The sequence below is a fragment of the Anser brachyrhynchus genome (assembly GCF_964034855.1).
Source record: "Anser brachyrhynchus genome assembly, chromosome: 10".
Lineage (NCBI taxonomy): Eukaryota > Metazoa > Chordata > Aves > Anseriformes > Anatidae > Anser > Anser brachyrhynchus.
Window position 1 is genome coordinate 13,900,714 of NC_137705.1, and position 20,370 is coordinate 13,921,083.

Here is a 20,370-nt window from a genome sequence, read left to right on the forward strand (position 1 = left end):
GTGTAAATGCCGCTGAGCAGACGGGTTTCAGAAAGCACTAGTAACAGAAACACATGCAGCTCGGAATCAGCGGAGATGGTCAAACACCTGCATTGACAAAACAAATATTAGCTGATTACAAGCTGTTAGAAACCAAATACTAGGAAAATTGGATTTAAAAATTGCTGGTAAATCTGCTCTTGGGATTTTTTTTTTTTATATATATTTTCTCTCCTCCCACTCTCTTCTCTACACACCCTTCCCTTGCATTTCAATTGTCTGGCTTCACCATTTCAAGATCTCAGGCACTTCATGCCACTTCTGTCCTCTGCAACTGTGGCAGCACCACAATAAACTCTGGCAAATCATTTATTCGCCCTGCTCTCCCCCAAGGAAGAGCCCCAGAGACTCCCAAGCGAATACACACCCATCAAATCAATCACTGCTGCTAGACACACTTCACACGTGGATCTATTCAAGGTGAGAATGGTGCGTGGATAGGACTGTGGCAGAAAATTGCACTGGGCAAGGCAGAGTGAGGGAGAAGCAGGGATGAGTTGGAAAAGTACCCTTCATCCCGGCTTTCCTGATTGGCATTGTTTTTTTCTTCTTAATTGGTGGAAGTCCAGGGACAAACACAGGCTTTGATCTTTATGACCTAACCACTGCACACACTGCACAGAGACAAGGTGTCAAGGCTGGTATTTGTATTGATGCACACGAACGAGATGAGTCCTACATGATGTGAAAAATCTTGTTCTGCCCTCCTGCTTGATCTCAGGACATGTGCTACAGCAGGTGGGAACCTGCCTGCTCATGATGAAATCTGTCTACCCATCACTCTACCCCAACTCTTTAAGTCATAGATCATATTTTTGGGTGGCTGCAGATAGCAACTCAGGTGTATTTATCCTCCAGCAAGGTTGACAACAGCTGAATACCTGTAGCCCAAGCAATGCCTGGAAGTTAGCCTTGAGCCCTGCCCTTTCCCGCTTCCACCCTCACTCCCCCATTTGCCCAGCCCTTATGAAAGACCTTGTGCCCTGATGATAGCAATGCCAAAGGTGAGTCTGTAAGTGACAGTGAATTGTGGCAGTAAAGCATGCAGTATCTTCAAGGTGCAGAGGGAAGAGGGGGTCTTCAGAAAGGGTCCTATCAATTTCCAGCTATTTCTGATCAGTCTCCACCTTTGCAGCTGCCAGTTCAGATGAGCTAGGCTAGCTGCCAGTTACCCAAGCAGAAGAATTCCAGATGCCTACAGAGATCAAAAAGATTATCATGCATATACTCTATAAACACCAGTGACAGCGAGTCAGCTGGGTGAGGAAGCTCTCTCCAGAGCCAAACCTCTGTTTGGAGGCCGGGCTGGAACAGTGACTCCAACAATTGTCACATAGGATTTTACCTCAGGTGACTTTGCCTACCCTTTTCAGGAAAGAAGCTTGGGTAGGAGAGCAACATTCCTTAGGAGAGGCAATTCCATTCTATATGAGAAGAATCACTCCAGAACATATGAGAGAAGCACATTCATGTTAGCTCAGGCTGTGGTTTTCTTTGGAAAACTTTTCATTTTTATTGAGAGACGCAATGGACAGTCAACCCCTACCCATACTCTTCCATCCTTAGTATACTGTCTCAGTCATGTCTCTTCCAAGCTGAAAATAACTTCTCATTCAGTCCTATACAGAAGCCATTCCAGAAACTCAAAGCCCATCACTTTATATGCACAAGGACCGTTTTTCTCTGCATGCCTCACTTCAGTTATTCACATGAAATTTCATCTGCCATTTTATTGCCTGGTCATTCAATCTCAAATTTTTTCAACAGTTTTTCACTGTTGACCATTATCTTTGCAGTCTTGAATAACAATTTTATCAGCAAAATTTGAAGCCCACCATTCATTTCTGAACATGTTCTACAGTACAGATCTGAGCACAGGTGCCTGAAACTCCCCTGGAAACATCCTTCCACTCAGACCTCAGGTAACTTTTCTCGCATTTTCTCCTACCCTCTGCTTCCAGACTCTTTGCCAATTACTTATACATCTTAGAACTGTCTCTCCTAGGCAATGCCTGCTCAAGTTCTTGATTTGTTAAGGTTTCTGGCAAATTGTTCTTATAGAAATCCAATATCATCTGGATTGACCTTATCTACATACTTTTCAAAGAACTCCAAGAGGTTTGCAAGTCAAACCTCTTGCCCCTACAGAAGGGATGTTGACTTTCCCCAAACCGATTTTATTTATCCTTTTGTTGCCTATTTTTTCTATTATACCTTTTACTAGTTTATATACTATATATGACAAGCTTACAAGCCTTCGGTTTCCTGGATCCTCCCCAAACAATTTTTTAAAGATTGATGTTATATTTACCTACCCTGCATGCTTCAGGTGCCAAGAAATTTTAAGAGAAATGTTACACACTGCCTTTGGCAATTCAGCTATTTCATCCTTGAGTTCCTCAGACCTCAGGTGAAACCTTCCAGTCCTGGCAATTCATTAGCGTTCAAGACTGCTTAAATGTTCAATTCTGGATCCAAATCACAAATCTGTTTTGCCAAGATTTTATGTTCTATGACAGAGTAGAGGAGCAAGAAGGAGCTATCAACACCCTCACCAAGCAGCCAGGGGAGAGAGCTCAAGGAAAGGAGGCTTATGAGAGCTGGATATAGAGCCACATGCACATCCTCCCACACCAACCCCTCTCACAAACCTACATGGGAGGGTGGCCTCGTTACAAACATACCAATGATCACTGTACTCAAGAAGTAACAGTGAAGCTGAATTACATTTCTCCAGTACCAATCCATACCAAGAGCTCCTGTTCTGACCATCTTGCACTAGTAACTGCTACATACTCATGAATCAGGAAATGAATGTGTTTTCAAGTAGTTTCATTGTCCATCCATTTGACCAAACAGAGCGTTTTACTAATTGGGTGGTTATCTTGGAACGGATGCATATCACTCAGGTTAACCCATTTAGCCTGATCAAAGACAACTGACCATCGGAGAGCAGAGCCCTGGTGGGGTCTTTGCTAACCACTAAACTGGGGTGCTTGGATGAATGAATAAAGGAGCATGTTCCAAAAAAAGAGAAGATAACAGAGGCTGTGTTTATGAAGCATTCACATTATGAAGGGCTGAAAGAGGAGGAGGTACTTCAATGCAGAAATATGGATGGGAAGACCTTTTCCACTTAGATATCAAGAAGGCTGGGACAGGAGTTGCAATGACTGAGCTCTGCTGGCCTTCCTTACCCCTCCATCACCCCCTGATATGGGTGCTATCAACACAGCTAGCACCACAGTCAAATGGTACAAAATAGTCACCTTTATGCAGATATTTTATTAACAGGAAATGAAAGAAGGTAAAATATAGTCTCACTGTGCTGTGCTCTGCTCCTGACACTGGGACTCCCTGCTGGTACGCCCATGGCAAAATGGCTTGCACCCCCAGTTCTCCTGATCACAATGCTGTAGGTCCAAGCCCTTGTCACACCCCAAGGGCTACAGGATGAGTTTCCTGGGTTGCAGAAAGCAGGGGAAGGGCACACACCCACTGCAGGACACCTGCAGAGGGATGCATAAACTCATGCATACCTCAGAACAGATGTTGCATTTTGCTTGTATCCGGTGTTGCAGATTTGGGTGCCAAAGGAACAGAAAACACTGAGCTTAATGTTAAAGGCTTATAAGATGTGATTAAAATATTTACAGCTTTAGCAAAACCCCAATAATACCTCTGGATTGCATGAGATTTTTTCACCTCTGATTTGTAGGTTAGAAAACTTCAGCAACACACCCGTGGCCTTGAAAACAAACAGATCTGAGAAGCTGCAATGTCAGCTAAGCCCACAGACCTGGGCCTGATGGTTTACTCTGCCATCTGTCCGTGGTATTCGCACAGGCTGCTGGCGTTGCCCACCTGCAGGCCTCCTCTCCTGTGTCTGGTGCTGTGCCACCCCTGAGAGAAGGCAACCTCTCATTCTGCAGGTGGTCTCTGCAATCAGCTACTCTACTCCCACACCCCCATAGGCCTCCTTCATCTCCCATCCCTAGCTGGCTTGTATTTTGCGGATTCTCTGCAAACCTTCCTGTCCCTTTTTCACACCAGGGGCTCTGGGAATTCTTCATTCCCCCAAAGGACTCTGTTTGCTCCATTTCTCTCCTCTCTCAACACATGCACTTCACACTTCACACATATTCCCCTTACTACACTTAGTGCAAGTGCACTTTGTTCTCTGCAGTTTCTCACCTGGGCTTTGAAGTTACCCCCTTGACAAGGAATTGATACGTCCATCTTTTTTTTTTTTTTTTTTTAATCTCAGCGCCTGGATTACATCTGCATCCTATGCTGAGAAGGCTGAACCTCTTTTCCCTCTTCAACAAAATCCGTAGTTTTCCGTCCAGAAACCATTCCTGAGCATTACAGATAATCAGATGCAGCATCCACTGCTGGCTTGTCACAGACAGATAATGCAGAGGCAGGTGCTTCCTTACTCTTTCACCTTGCTTCTTTAATGGCCAGATCAAAAATGTTAACAGTGTTACAGGAATTAAAATAAAGTATTTGGGCTCCCCGAGATGTTTGCATTAACTAAGTGCCAGGCTTCTGAGTGATTTCAGTGCTTGGGGTGATACCGAGGCTCACCTCAACTTTGAATTTTGATACTGGGGTACAGTTTCAATCGAGGTAGAATTCAGGTTCCACATATATCAAAAGTGTTCATTAATAAGAAAAGGGAAGGGGACTAAAAGAACAATCCTGCAGAAAAATCAGTCTATTTTGAAACATCATCTCAGCTAAAGCAGGGAATGGAGTCTTCAGGATGTTAACCAGGTCTGGACCCTGCTGTCTCATGAAGAAAGCAGAGGTCAAGGCATGAAGCACAAGGATGTCTGTAAGCTCCAAGTGCCTATGAATGAGTGAAATTAAGCAATTCTGGCTTTGGAAAGTCCTGCGCTGGTATCAAGACAATAAAAGAAACCTGCTTATCAGACCGCTTGAAAGCCAAAGAAAGCAGGCAAACATATCCCTCAAAGCAATCTGTTTTTCTGATATTTATCTCCTGTTCACGGAGTTTCCTCTGGGTTTATTAGGAAGCCGGTAGCATCTGGCTCTTTGGAACCAAGTCCATCTCTTACTCCTGCAGTACTGACTTGGCTGGTCACCACACCTTCCAGAGCCTGATGCCTCACATCCTGCAGGCTGCCAGGAGATGGGATGGCTTGCTTAACGAAGTAATCTAGCAGGAGAGGCAATCAAAACAGGGAGGGGCAAGCCGACCTGACAGGCTGCAGGTGTGCATGTGGGAGCCCATCTAAAATTTCAAACTCTTCTAAAGGAAATCACATGGAGATTAGGCATGGGATCCATTTGCAGGGGAGCAATTGGCATTCCTTCTCTGGCCCTTCCATACATCCAGCACCCCGGTGATGCGATCTCCTCCTCCTCCTCCGTCTCCCGTTGCCGATCCGAGGCCCCCTCCCTCCCACACAGCACCACGCCATCCCACCTTCTCCCGCCGTTCCCACCTGTGTCCGCCACTGACCCAAGGCGCAGGCGCTCGCTGCGGCTCCTCATTACTGCTCAGAATTTTCCATTGCCCTCTGCAGCCCTCATGGTTATTATACTCTCATCGCCTGGGCAAGTGAACTCAATCTTCGCTTTTCTGATTTTCTATTGTCTGTTTATTAGATGGACCCTTTGTGAACTCAGCAGTTCACACTCTCCTGTGGTGCCAAGTGTAAAATTAATATTGACTAAAAAATCTGGGCATTTCTTTCTGGCCAGAAAGGAGACATTTCAAATTAATGGGAACGTTACAGCGTTTCACACCCACTGTCATCTTTCTGAAACCTCCAACTCGCGCGGCTCATTTCTAATTGCAGGCATTAACTCTTAATGGGCCTTGTCTGTTCCGGGCAGGAGGGTGCTGCCCTCAGCCAGCCCAGAGCCCACACTGGGGACTTGCTGGGCCCACCCATGGGCAGCCAGGGAGGCAGCAGCGTGTCCAGCAGCTGCCTCGCCATCCTCCAGCTCCTGCAGGCGGCTCCTTGCTGCTAGAAAGCAGCCAGGGCAGGGGAGAGGTGCTGGCTGAGAGCTCTGCTGGTGCCAGAAGCTGTGGTAGCAGTACTGCGATGGGGTAAACGGCCTATTTGGCTTGATCTGAGAACACAAACCTTTTTGCTAAATATCACCAAATATTCCCCAAAGAGACAGAATTAACTGCTACTAGCTCAGGCATTACAGAGAGGAATCCTTTACCAGCCAAGAGCAGGCAGTGACTCTTGGTGAGGAAGCCCATGCCAAGAAGTCCGTTGCTTGGGTGTCACTCTCCAGACCTCGCTCCACTTTCACAGAGAAGCGCCAGTGTTTTCTAAGGGGCATCACTGCCCCAGCACCACTGCAGAGCTGTCCCAGAGCACAGCAGGGAGCTGCTTCCCTGCCTGACAGTGAGCCTGATGCCTCCTCTGCGCCGTGAGCACCGCATCCCCATCCCACTGAGCCCCAGCACATACTAACCCACCTCTCAAATCCTGACTGCCCTAAGGTTTTAGAGGTGCTGGCAATCAAGTTTGGGTTTGGTGTATTTCCACAGGCAGTTATGGCTCAGTAATAGATTGGGGGTTTCAACTGATGGATCAAAATCCCCCAAGGAGCTCAAGAAACAGTCCAGGGAGGAAAAGAGGATTAGTGGCATGCTGAACATGCAGCTATGATCTCAGGCTAAAGAAATCTTGCTCTTGCATTCCTTGCACACCCTAACCCTTTACAGCCAAGAGCTCTTTGCCAGCCTCTTAAAACACAACATAAAGTAATTACGCTGGCATAACACTGTTACCACTAGTACCTTTGTGCACTTGCACAGCAAGCGTAAGGGGGGAAAACTTAGAAGTCTATTATCACTTCAGATAGTGTTGGAAACATGAAACATTTGAGAAACACTGAGCTAACAAACACAACCATTTTTTTCCCTGTTGTTTTCCCCACTTTCATACATTGTCCCAGCTCAGACCATCCCTGCTACAGAAGACTCCAGTATCACTGCTTTTACTTTCAAGAGGAAGATAATACCGAGTAAATGCTTGTTCTCCAATGAAACTGGACTGAACAAGTCTCTCCTGCTCACATTAAACACATTGTAGACTTCAAACCATATTTTAAATGGAGGAGTGGGGAGGAGTAGTGCAGGATTACTGCACCTACAAGAGAACTGAGGCACAGCGAAGTGTTTGTCACATCACAGGCCGGTGTGTGACCAGGTACAGAGCTCCCACCTTCAGCCATAGCAGAGAAAACAAAGTTCTTTTTTTTTTTTAAAAAAAATATCATTATTATTTAAAAAGGGACATGTGGTCTCTAATGCTTCACCTGTGAATACTTAAAATAATTGGATCTGGACAGATTAAAGGCAAATGACAGTTGTTCAGATGAATGTAGTGTACTATATGGAGCTACAAAAACTGCCAGAAGTACTTGATTTTCAGATTATACCAGCCGTAAAAAAATATGGATCACAGACTGCTGTCAGGAGAGGACAGCGAAAGCTTTCCAAATGTAATGTCAGATTACGGCAACTCAAAACTGCACCTGATAAGCCGGGCAGTGTGTAATGAACCCCCTTGCCCAGCACAGCTGAGCTGCAGATGTACAAGTCCATCTCAAGCACAGCCAGAAGGGTTTGCTACTATGCATGTCTACACAGAATCCTGCCAATCCCTTCCCAGGAAAGTGGAAAATTTCAAAATACCTGATTGGTTCAACCTTACTGTAGTTTCTGATGTGAGGAAAAGACAAAAGTTACAGCTTTTGAAATCCTCGTCCTATGGCTTACAGGAGGATATATAATGGCAAAGACGCACAAAGAGTTAAAAACCTTCACACAGTATGAAGAATTTTACTTTGCTCAACCAAAAATTGCAAGTGTCCTTTGAGAAAGGCAGCAGATTTTTCATTTTGAAAGATCTTAAAAATGGAAAAAACAAGTACTCCAAGCTCTCCATCACCTTAAGATAAATCAGCCTAAGGAGCAGATTACTTCTCTTTTGTGGTCCCTATGACCTACCAAATCGTGGGGGCAAAATGGTGGAAGACCAGGTGAGGACAGGCTGGTAGCAGTCACCCAGAGCACAGTCCTGCTGGTCAGAGCAAGTCATTTGTGCTGCACGCCTGACAAAGGTCATTCTTTTGCCCCTCATCTTGGTGCTTCAAGATGCAAGGAAACTGAAGCTTTGAGAAGACAGAACCGGCCCTCATGCTAGAAAACCAAATGTCAGTCTGACATGAAATGTGTGAGTAGTCCCCAGGAATATCAAGCTAAGCACCAGAGTGGGTGATTGCAGGACCAGACTGAAACATGCCGTTTGTATGGAAATATGGCTTTGATAAATAGATTTTTCTTCTTCACATGAAGCCAAAAAAGGTAGGGAGGCCCACACCTGTGCTTGGTATGACCCTTGCTATTCAGTAGTCAGCTGAGATCTGACATGGCTTCATTTGCTGATACTTGGCTCAGTCTGTTATGAAATGGCCACAGTGACAATTGTTCTTGTGCTATTTCCCTAGTAAAGATGTAAAAGGTACATTTTACTTAGCAGTTGTTTATGGCTGAAGAAGGTAAACTTCTCCAATAACCATTTAGTAATGATTAAGGCATGTTAGGTTTTAAAGCTCTAGATTACAATAACCTTTAAAAACAAATTGTTTTCCTTTGCATTGCTGCAGGGCAGAGTAAAGGCGGTTAAGGCACCTTAATTGCATTTCCACTCCTAGCATGTTTTTAAATTACGCTTTGACTACAATTCTGAGGTTTCTAATACTTCAGTTGCAGGCATGTACTCTGGGAAGAAAAAAAATAATCAAAATACCTAAAAACCTTGAAACAAAACAAACAAGAAAACAGAAGTGTTTCCTGAAATGAACTGTCAAAAAACTGGGGTAAGGACAAAGGGGTTAACATCCACACAGCACAGCAAAGGACAGCTCCATATATTGGCTTGGTCCAGAAAGTTTTGTGCTTGAGCCCCTCAGATGTAGGATGCTCTGACGTAATTGTCTCCCCTTGGCAATCCTGCTTCCAGGCCTAACGCAAATGGGTCTTTGCCAGCTCAGACACCTCCTCACTGCGCAGCGCTGCCGCTGTGCACCCTCTCGCACCTTTTCCCTGGGAGTAACCTACCAGCCAAAACTGACACCCAAATGTCGCAAGTGAAGGTGACGCATGCAGGGACCCAAACGAGGCAGGTGATGGCAGAGGGCTCCTCTGATTTACCACAGAGCTCTTCACACAGCAGGCTTGGGGCAGATCTATTGAGCACAGCCCTGAGGGGCTCATTGCAAGGTTTTGGTGTGTTAATTCAGGGGGCAGGAATTAATCTGGATTGCATTGGCTGGAGGTAGGTGACAGTATTTTTTGTTCCTTAGATGGCAGTGGTTGCTTCAAGCACAGGGTCGCTGTATTAGCCAGCCTGTTTCTCACCACAGCTTTAATAAGATGTATGAGAGTGCAGCACTCACTCCCAATTTGTGGGAAGTGGTTTGAAAGCTGTTCTCTACCTCCCGGGCTCACGTGTGATGTGGCTGGATTTACAACCTTGGTTAACTTACGTAGGCTTTCCAATTTGCATCTATTTCCTGAAAGATTCAAGCCTAAGGAAAGTGGATGCTAATGTAGAAGCCTGTATTTGGATTGGTGAAGCAGATAATCCAAGATTAATTTCATCTGACAAAAGAAATTTATTATTACAGTGTCAAACTCCGGTGTGTAGCTAGTAGCCCTCAGCAAGACTGGAGATGTGGCTCAGCACCTGTGTTCATGCACACAGGTGCTGTTTGAAAGTGCCTTGGGAGATTGAAGTGATTCTGACAGGGGCAGAAGTCTCTTTGAAAGAGAGGCCAAGAGCATCTTATCTTTTCACCTGGCTTTTGGCTGGCTGGAGCACTGAGCCTGGGCGCGATACTGCAGCAACTATCAAACATAGGACTATGCTGGCCATTGATGGGTTTATGATAGCCACAAAGGAGAAATAATCCATCTCTAGCATGGGCTTGAGATCCTTCACAGAGCAACACACGAGGGTCTGACAGGGAGATCCAGTGCCCTGAATCTCATGCACTCCCTTACCACTCTGGGAAGCAAGGGGTAGAGATAAGCCTCGGCCACTCACGTAAGCTACGTGCCATGCAGGGCAACACCAGATGGGTGCAGCAGTCCTTCAGAAGTCTACAGAGCAGATCTAGTTCCTCAAGACACATACAGAGGACGTTCAAAGTCAGACGCCTCAAATGATGCAGGTCCCTCGCCTGTAACAACGAGTGTCAGTGCCTGACACTCATCTCCATTACATCCGCAGCTTGAGAGGAGACGTTACCCCGACTCGAGCCATTATGGCAACATTAGCTGCTCTCCTGCATTCAGAAGTGGTGGCCAGTAGGATCTCTATCTTATTGAACATGTTTTCTTTTACCCAAACACAGCATATCCATGTGCTTGTGCAAAGCCTAGAGCAATACTGCCATGGCCCTGAGCCCTGCCCCTGCGTGAGGGAACAGTCCTGTCCCCAGAGCTCCTGTGTGAGAGAAACATCTCTGTTTATGCTATCACTGCTAGAGATGGAGAGAAGTAGATAAACTACTTTCTGCACTTCCTATACTCTGTAATAAAAACTGTACCGGAATGATGTGTTACAAAGTACGACTGCAGAGTAAATGGTACAAAATGAAAAATAATAGACCGACTCCAGCCGAATGGAGTACACACACATTGCTTTGCACAAGAGGCTGGCTCTTCCACCAGCAGCAAGACTTACCATTGAGGGCTATTTGGCACTCCCTGTTTTAGCTCTTCAGTTGAGACTGTGATGCCTTCTGAGGTTCTCAAGGGGAATAATGGGTAGCATTCAGGCTACACACTCACTGCAGCATATTATATCTAATTTACAGCAAATCGCTAGCACTTCACTGATCTACAGAGCTGGCCCCACTTGCAGGAGCAAGAGCATTTCCTTGTACCGTTTAAGCCACATCCCAGTGCAACTGCCACAGCCCTTCAGTTCTCTGCAGCCATCCTACTCCTGGCTCCCCAAGGCTTCAGCTTCTCCCTAGATCCTACTTATGGTGGTGACAGCGAGCAAAAGGGGTTTGCACCAACACCTTGTGGGCTGCATGCACTGTGCTGTTCACTTCCGTCCCTTGCTCAACACTAGCACGTAGACAAGCAGAGGCAAAAGCAAACAGCTGGTTGTTATAACAACACATTAGAAAACTTATTAATCATTTCTCCTACATATTAAGGGACTCCTTCATCCTTCATCTACCTGCCAGGACCAGGTTCACTGCTGGTGATAGCTGTTGACATTGCCATGGGCAAGGCAGCAAGACAAGTGCTGTGTTTCTCGACTCTGTCCTGCACAGATGAGGTCACTGTGAGCTCTGCTGCTGACTTCAGTGAAAGCAGAGGCTTGGCATTAGGTAGGTCAAAGAGTTTTCTAAATTCTTCTGATGACCCTAATGCTGCTCCCAACTCCCAGTCCCAGAGTACTTTACCAATGCTCATAGCTTTACTTTACTCAGTATTTTGTTGGACCAGCACTTTGCGAAGAGATGCAGCACATGAAGGAACTTTGCCAGCTCATCCCACTTCACTGCAATACAGCCAGGATGGCCTCCACAAGGCCTCCATGGCTCATGCAGCCCTGGAGAAGGGCTCCAGTTCCTGATGTAACACCCACTTGTTACCGGGCCCCTGGAAATTGGACTGTCATCTGACCCCGCAGTTATCAGGTAATGTTGGTTTTTAGTTATTGCATGTTGGTGACTGGTCACAGAACAACGAGTACAGGGGGAAGACTTCTGGCAGCACACTTCTATGAGTGAGCAGTTTTCCAAGTCACCTTCACCTACCAGAAAACATCTGAGCAGTTGCTTATTGTTAAGGCAAGCTCCACGTACCATTGTGGTTTCTCTGCTATATTCACAGCAGCAGCAAGCCCATTATCCAGAGGACAACCCAGCAGGAAATACCCATTGAAACAAGAAATCCAGTTATTGGATGAATGAACTCACTAGATCTAAACCATGGGATAGGTAAACGTTGTAATGCTGGTTACAGGGTGCTGCCTCCTGGCATCATGCTTGGAAGAGACCTTGAGCACATGCACCCCTCCTTTAGTAAGGGAACTAGGGCAGGCCCAGGGGGAAACCCAGCACAGACCAGTAGGTTCCCCCAGTCTAGGTGATTAATGGAAGAGCATTAATGATATTTATCAGACTCTTAGGGCCCATTAACCTTCAGCACTCTGATTCTTGCAACCTCAAATATTTCATCCTTCAGAAGAATGCAAAGCCCTCATAATACAACATTGTACAGAGGGGAAAAGAGGAATGGGACCTTTCCGACCCGTGCTATGCAAACAGCTTACATACTGGAGCACAGGATTTATTCATATCCATCTCGGCATGAATAAACGCCAGACCTAAAGCAATCTATCTTTCAGACTGTGGCAGAGTGAGCTGGCTCGATGACCTGTTGGGGTAGCAATTGCCCCTTGATGGTTACAGAAAAAAAATCCATCTGATCCATGCCCTGAAGATGATTTGAATTCCCCGTGCTTGCCTCAGAGAAGACAGAGTGATTACAGGCTTACGCCATCTGTGTTGGGGTCCTAACTCCACATAAGTGCCCCCTGGTGCAGAAGAACCATGTCATGAGACACGACACTGTCTTCCTGCTGTCGAACTGCATCAGTTTCCTTGGAAGCAACAACTCGTGGTGACATATCACCACCACATAAAGATGCAACACTACCAATATTGTAATGATCCATAAATCTTAAAACAAATCTCGAGCCTTTGAATTGTGCTGCAAGCTATAAAGACCAACGGGGGGAAAAAAAAGTGTCTTTCACATTGTGGAGAAGGTGACAGCTCAGAAAATAAGTGCTGGGAGGCTAGGAAAGCACTGGGGAAAGGCTTTTTAAAATGACCCACAAAAGAAAAAATCACCAGGGTCTGATAGAGATCCTCATCTTTCCTGCATTTAGCTTATGTGTCACATGAGCTCAACTCCCTGTCAAAACAAGTTCTGTTTTGCTGCTGTCAGCACAGTGGGCTTAACGTAGCTTAAGAAAAACATCTCACAGTATTCTTTATACTTCATATATCACCTCCAACAAGCCAGATAGCAGAAAACAAGCTGCTACTGTGCAGCTGATTATTGGTGATCATGTATGCAGGCAGACCAACACTGGAAGAATACTACTAAGTTCTGCTAAGATCTGTTTTTAGCTACGCAGAGAGGCAACGAACATCGACTCGGGGAGCAATTGGCTCAGGGAAATATCCAGACTGCCTGTTACCTCCAGAAACACAATTCCACATTTTCAGCACTAACAACTGCACCAGGAGAACAGACTAACAAGTCCCTTTTACATGGTACCTGTTTTTAAAGAACAGTGTAGTTGTTGACTATACAAGGCATTTTTACACATAAAGAGAATTTGAAAGAAGAGACAAAAGAGTTGAGATGGAATAGATGCTAAGAAAGAGTACTACAATTATAAACGTTAAAGCAAAAAAATGCCATTTGGTCTTTTCCTTCCTCAAATATTTCGGCTGCTAATCTAGCAGAGGTAGTAAGCTGCTCCATTCCTCCTTGTTATCTTATTTTGGCCAACTCCATTCCTATGGATGCTATCTGTTCTGCACACATGGTAATTTAATACAGCTACTGGCTGCAGTCACAGAATGTTAAACAGTTACCTATCTTTGTTTAATTGCAGAAAATCAGGACATTCTCCTAACAGCATGGTAATAAGAACTTGGGGGATACATCCCTGAAATAACTCGTGTCAATTTTCTAAAACATCAGCCATTTAATTCAGGAGAATCCCAGAAGATATGAAGATGATTTCCTCATTCCAAGGTAGTCCTGCCAGTGTTTCACCGTGAACCATGTGTCTATTTTGTCTTGCATACCCACCCTGTGAAAATATCTCATTTTCCACTGATATTCAAGAGGGATTTTGTACTGCTCTCAGCAGCAAGCATTACAGTCCTCATCCTCTCTGCAGAGATTTGATGGTTCATTTCCTCTGCCCAGACTAACTTCGTATTGTCAATATTGCCCTGCAGTTCTGTATAAAAAAGCACATGCAAAATATTCTTATTTTACTTTGAGCAGGTAGTTCCTCATCTGGTAATTTCCTTACACAGCAAGCTAGTAGCGATAAAACAGGTTTAAACTACAGCTCAGTATTAAACATCTTTCTCCTGAAAGCTTCCATGATAAGTTCTTGGCCATTCCTGGAGATGTGCACTAAGTGGTCTGTGCCAGCTCCTTGCTGAAGAACCGCCTCAGATGCACCAAGACAAAAGCCCAGTTTCCAGATGTTACAGAGAACACAGAATAACTCTGCTCTTAGCCCCCCAAGAAAAGCATTGTTTTAAGCCAGACCATGCCAGCATCCCAGCTTGCAGTGTGGCAATGCGAGACGTGGCCAGGAATAAGGCAGGAACACATAAGCTGACTTCACCACTGCACACCATGTGCTTCTTTCTCCTCCTCAGAGACTGGCCCCGCCATACTCACAGCAGCCACCCCGACAGCACCGGCCCGCCGGCACAGGCAGCACAGCCACACTCGGTGGTCAGGGTGTCCTCGTTAAACTCCTTGTCACCTCACCAGGCAGCAGTGATACGAGCTACGTGTCCCCTTCACACACACTTGCTTCACCTCTTCTGTCATGCAGGCGCTCATCAGGCCGGAGTGGAGAAGCCACTTCTTGTAGGCCTCAGCACCTGCACCCCCCCCGCCCCCGTCAGCCGTGGGTTTTGCACCCCGGGACATCTCGCTGAGAAGAGTTGGCTCCGAGGCTGTTCCGTGCAGCATGCTAAACACTGTCAGCCTGTACAGTCCCACTGGGCAGCTGCTGTACACACTTATCTCTGTGCAGCCAGGCTCTGCCATCTCGTTGGCTTAAAAGAAATGTTAATTTTTCCCCTGTAGAAGAAGGAGCTGGATTCAATCCCTGTTCCTACCCTTTTTCCTCCCGTTCACTCTATCACAGCTTTTCTCCCCCTTCCTTTGTAGCTGTACGCCTCAGGCTACAGCAGCGTCCTGGCGGTCCTTGGGGCCAGGCCAGCTCCCCTGAAGCCACTGCACATTTCACCAGCTTCTGCTGGGGCAGGGCAGGGAGTCAGGGCCCCTGCTGCTGCTTCAGGCTCCCTTAGCGAGCTGCCTCAACCCTAAAACCTGTTTCATGTGGAGATTAGCCCCGTCTCACTGTGGGATGCTCTAGATTAGGAACACAGAAGGATCGTGAGCAGCCAGCAGGGACACAGCCACCGGTGGGGCACCTAGCTTCAGCAGCCCTCTCCTCAAAAGCAGCGTTATCAAGGAGCACCCCATTTTTTACCGACCAGAAAAGTTGTCCCACTGAGCAACACAGAACATATGAGGAATGGAGAAGACAAAGGCTGCAGGATCAAAAAGAATTCAGTATTTCTTAGGCGTAGAGACTGCTGCTGTTTGGATTACTCCTGTTTTCTCAGGGAGTATAAGGCAGCAAACGCATCCAAAGCAACTGCTCACATTAGGCAGTGGTGGTACCTGCACAGACCCTGTAGCTGTAAGAACAGCTTGTTTCATTCTCCCTTATTTCTCCTTTCCCCAAATCATCAATGAAGTGTGCTTGCCTTCTGCTCTTCCTCGTTATACCTTTCTGTCAGAGAGGACCTGAATCAGCAAGACAGACTGTACTGCAAACCTGGACCTGTATTTCAACCCTCCTTTCACTTGTGGGGAGGGAAGGAAAGGGATGTGACCTCCTGTCTCTTTGAAAAAACAGGGCAGTAGCCACACATGCCTAAAGCCACCCATTCTGCACGCAGGAGGAGTCCTGGCATGACACACCTCTGGCTATGGCATGTCCCCAAGCACTTGCAGTCAAGCCCTGACACTTTGTCAGGCTCAGCAGTTCACACTGTGATGGACCCATCCTGAAAAATAAATTTGGTACCAGACAGCAGCAGGGCAATATTTATATGGTCTTGCTGTCACCATGCCATTGAGATTCAGAATACAGCATCAAACTAACAACAACAACAAAAAAACTGCGATTAAGAGCTGGATGATGGGAAGCAGAAAGTTCTCACCTGCCACTGAGCCTTTCAGACCAAACTGAAATTACCCACTTGGATTAAATCTCTTCTTCCTAAAGACAAAAGCACAGCTCGCACATTTCCAGTTCATTGATGAAATATGGGTGACCTTGTCAGAAAGCCAGACTTAAGTACAAACCTCCTGATTTCTGTTCCTAACTCTGCCTCACATTGTCTCAGGCAAGTCACCTCATCTTCATTGCTCAGCTTTCCCCCCTGCTGAGGGGAAGGTTATGCTGCAGCAGGCTCTACTGAGCTTCATTCATGCAATCCAGAATCCATCATTGCTACCTGAGTAACATTTTTTAATTTTATTTTATTTCTTGAACACTGGAAGTGTTCATGCACTGATAATGCATTTACACACATGCACACGCAGACACACAGAGTAAGCCTCTATCTAGGAAACTATCTGAGCATTTCATCCTACTGAAGGAGGCAGGAAAGAACACACATACAGCATGAAAAGAAAACAGTAGTGTCCTGAATGTTTTCATCTGGACAAGAAGCAGGGTGTCACCTTGCCAGGCTTTAGCTCCCCTCTATTTCTGTCAGGAGCTGCAACTCTGCACCCACCACTGACTGGGTCACACTACAGATCTTTTATCGCCATCCCAGTCTTTTCCTCTTCACCTGGATGTCCCTGCACAGCTGTTCTGAGCACACACACTTGACAGTTCTTGCATCCATTCAGGCTGTATCTAAATACATTTTGGTTAGTATCCAAAACCAATGGCATGTTCAGTTCTGCTAAACACAGCCCCGGAATGAGTCTTAGCAAAGCCTGTGTGGCCAAAGAAGTCTCTCAAGAAGAGACTCGAGTTTTCTTGCTAACTGGTGATAAGTGTGTACTGGTTCCTTTAACAACTGCTTTCATATAAAGGAAAAAAATGACGTGAATAATGATAATAAGCCATCAGATGGAATAAACTGTCTTATACTGAGCATCACCACCTTTTCTGGGAAGCCAGGCTGAAATTTTGAATTTCAATTTAGTAAGGGGAAGGAGAGATTGCACACTTTGCAAGAAAAATTGTGTGCATGTATTCTACAAGGAATAGAGGAATATTGTTTCTGCTAGGAGTGGGAAGAGGAGGAAAGTGGTATTTTAAGAAGCATTACTGCACAGAAAAGCAAGATTTATAACGGGGAATTCCTTGTGTCAAAGCCATAAGAGTGCTTGTTCTTTTGCTCCTCTCAGTCAATATGAAATATTCACCCAGAGAAGAGTGATTCTATCACCACTTTTATTTATTTTAATTGTTAAGGTCTGATATATGCAAATAAATACAAGCATCCACATTTTAAAAGCCTTTTTAGACTTGAGTTTTATGCAGCTGTGCTCAAACCACTTTAATTCAAGCAGGGGAGAAGCAGGGCATGGCTGTGTGGTTGCAAACAGTGCCGTTTCCTTGGCTAGCAAGCTAGTGTATGTCCGCTGGGCTGAGGTAACATGTTATACATACTCTTTTAGTTCAACTCTAATGCAGAACAGAACATTTTACCTTCACTCAGTGTGAAGGTAGTTGCTCTTCATTCTGGTGGTTCGAACAACGGCACTTCACTGCTCAGTGAGGATAACTGCCCATGGCCATCCACTGCCTGCAGCTGAGCTCTGGTATCTTGACCACTCGTAGTAATACAGCCTTAGAGTATAAAATAATCCACCCAGCCTATGGACAACCACTCCTATGAAGTGTTTTTTTTGTTTGTTTTTGTTTTTTTCCTGCATACAGTACTGCTTCAAACACCTACGCCTGAATTCATTTCATCCCGTAAAACTGCCAGCCTTTACCAAACCATGGCCACAAGGGCTCTGTGTCCAGCTGCCAGGTGCAAAGAAGAGGCGCAGTAACATGCTCAGCAGCAGGCAGCATTTCAGGTGCATCCAGCTGATGCTGTCGGGTGTCCGAGTGCTGCATCGGAGCCAAGCTATGGCATTTACAGTGCATTAGGACTTTGGCTCGCTTTAGGCTGTTGCAAATGAAGACCACTAACCAGAACAGTTTTGCTCACTTGAAAGCAAAGAAATCCTACATTTATCTCAGTGGTCAATGTGAGTGCTTGGGAGCAATGCCAAAGCAGTATTTCTCAGCCTGGCTGAAGGGCTCATAACTCAGCTGAGTGCGTTCACATCAGGGTGAACACCCTGATACACCAAGCAGCCAGTCTGGGAATACTCAACGTGCTAGTTCGTACACCATTTTGTTTCTATTACTTATTAGATATATTCAAAATAGCTTCAAAAATGAGCTGCTTTGTGACCTAAACATTTAGGGGTGTGCCCATGGCACGCCAACCTAGCAAAGAGAGGAGTCACATAACGCAGATGCCACTAAATGGAGCCAACTAACCAGTGCCTGGCCATTGCTGCGCCAGGGTATTGGTAGCAATGGGTGACAGTATTGCAACTAGAACAGATCTAAAGAAGGCAAAGCTGAACAGAGAGGAGTTAAGCCTCCACCTGATCTTCCTCCCTGAGCACAGCCACACTAGCACACACTGCCAGCTTGGCTGTGCTAGCGTTAAAGACAGCATTGCAGAACAAGGGGTGGAGGGATGGCTTTATGCTTCAGCAGAGCTGCAGCCATACAGGAGAGCCAGCAGGCAGCGGACCCACTCTGTTTTCTCTTGGAGCCCTATAAACCCTGAGTGGCTTCTCCTAGGAAGGAGCATGTGGAGGGAAGGCCCTTCTCCGAAGCAGCTATAATTACTACCTCATGTTTTCATTTTCGTACTCCTTGCAGCTCATCTCTGGGGCTTGGCTGAGGCTTATCAGCTGCCCCACCTCAGCTAGCCCAGCCTGTTTCTTGCACCACACATTGCAAGGGCTGCACTGCAGCACCCTTGTCCTTGGGGCAGCAAAATGCTCTTGCAGCTGTACTGCTAAAAGATCTTCAACCAAACTGCCAAAAAGTTGTATGTGCTCTCCAGACTGCTCAGTTCTAGGGAAGAAAGACAATCTGTTTTAACTCTAATCCCTCTCACCCTGAACTAGTGCTCTGTTAAAGGAAATATAATTACACCCAACAGCTGAACCATAAGACTAACACAGTTGTGGTGGACTCTGCTTCCTCATCTCCCATCTTGGGTATTAAAAGGTGCTTACCTGGGTGCAGCCTTACCAGTGGCTCCAGACAACCAAATTACTACAGTTAGGACATGATTTAGCCAGAAGAGATGGGATCACTCTCATTCCCACATCCTACTAGTTTTACATGGCTGGGGATTAGCTGCCTGAATCCAGCTGTGCAGATAAGGACCTATAGCCTCTTCACCACCCTGCTAATCTCATCCTTGAGTAACAGAAAAAAATACAATTAGAGTTAAAAATGGACAGAATTATACTTAAGTACAGCAGCTGTCATTTTGCCCTCCACAAAAACTGTTTTCAGAACAGGCTCTCACCTGGAAAGTTTAAGAGCTAACGCAAAACTACCAACCCCTTACCTTGGCTCTAGCTCATGCTGTTGACCCTGTATGTTCCCTAGCGTCACTTCACAGCTTAAATTGGAAAAAAAGATCAAGATTAAAAATATACCTTTGAGCCTCTAAATCCCAGAGGCCCAGTTCTTCCTTCTAGTCTTCCCAGAAAAAGCTGCCTGCTCAGGAACATCTCTGCAACAATGGTCACAGTCAGAAAGCAAAGGGCCCTGACCGTGATATCAGTCTCACTTTATAACCCAGCACTGTCCCTGCAGGAACCAATTGCTGCAGCAGGGAGGCTGGAGGCAGCAGATAAGCCTCAGCCAGGTGATAGAGATCAGCTGCCCGGTTATCAAGGGAATACAAAAATCAAATAGATTTTGATTTGGTAGTTACAGCTTTTCATATATCCTGGGAAAAGAAAAGAGAAGGAGCAGAGTAGGGGGAGGGAGGAGAGAGGAGTCTTTTCCAGGGTGTTATGGTGTCAGATCTTTTTAGCAATGGATTTCTAGGTTAAGCAGTTACTGAGACGTGGCTGCAGAGAACTGCAGTCAGAGTAGGCATTTGTAGGAGGGAACTGAAAGTGGTGGAAGAAAGGCAAAACAGACCACATCTAAGGGATGCAAATCCTGCCTGAAGTAAGCAAGATGCAGTATAGCAATTCCCAACAGGCACAGAAGCAGAGGCCAGCAGCGCTGCACCCTCAGAGAACCACTTTGCTAACTTGCAGTGTTACAGCTCATTGCTCCGGTCCGGGGTGATGAACTCACCTCGTCCTTCTCTCAGATGCAACCCACGCTTTGG

At 45.9% G+C, this 20,370-nt stretch overlaps 1 protein-coding gene across 2 annotated transcripts in view; it reads right to left on the reverse strand.

Annotated features, from left to right (window-relative positions):
• The window catches only part of LOC308200475 (uncharacterized protein), a 45,655-nt gene extending 25,873 nt beyond the window's left edge, over positions 1-19,782 (reverse strand). The window contains exon 1 of one of the 2 annotated variants that reach the window (XM_080606341.1): positions 19,682-19,782. The gene's annotated coding sequence lies outside the window, so the exon portion shown is untranslated. Of the gene's footprint in view, positions 1-19,249; positions 19,274-19,681 lie in introns of those variants that run through there. The other variant, XM_080606344.1, reaches the window with a different exon arrangement.
• Positions 19,783-20,370: the final 588 nt, after the last annotated feature.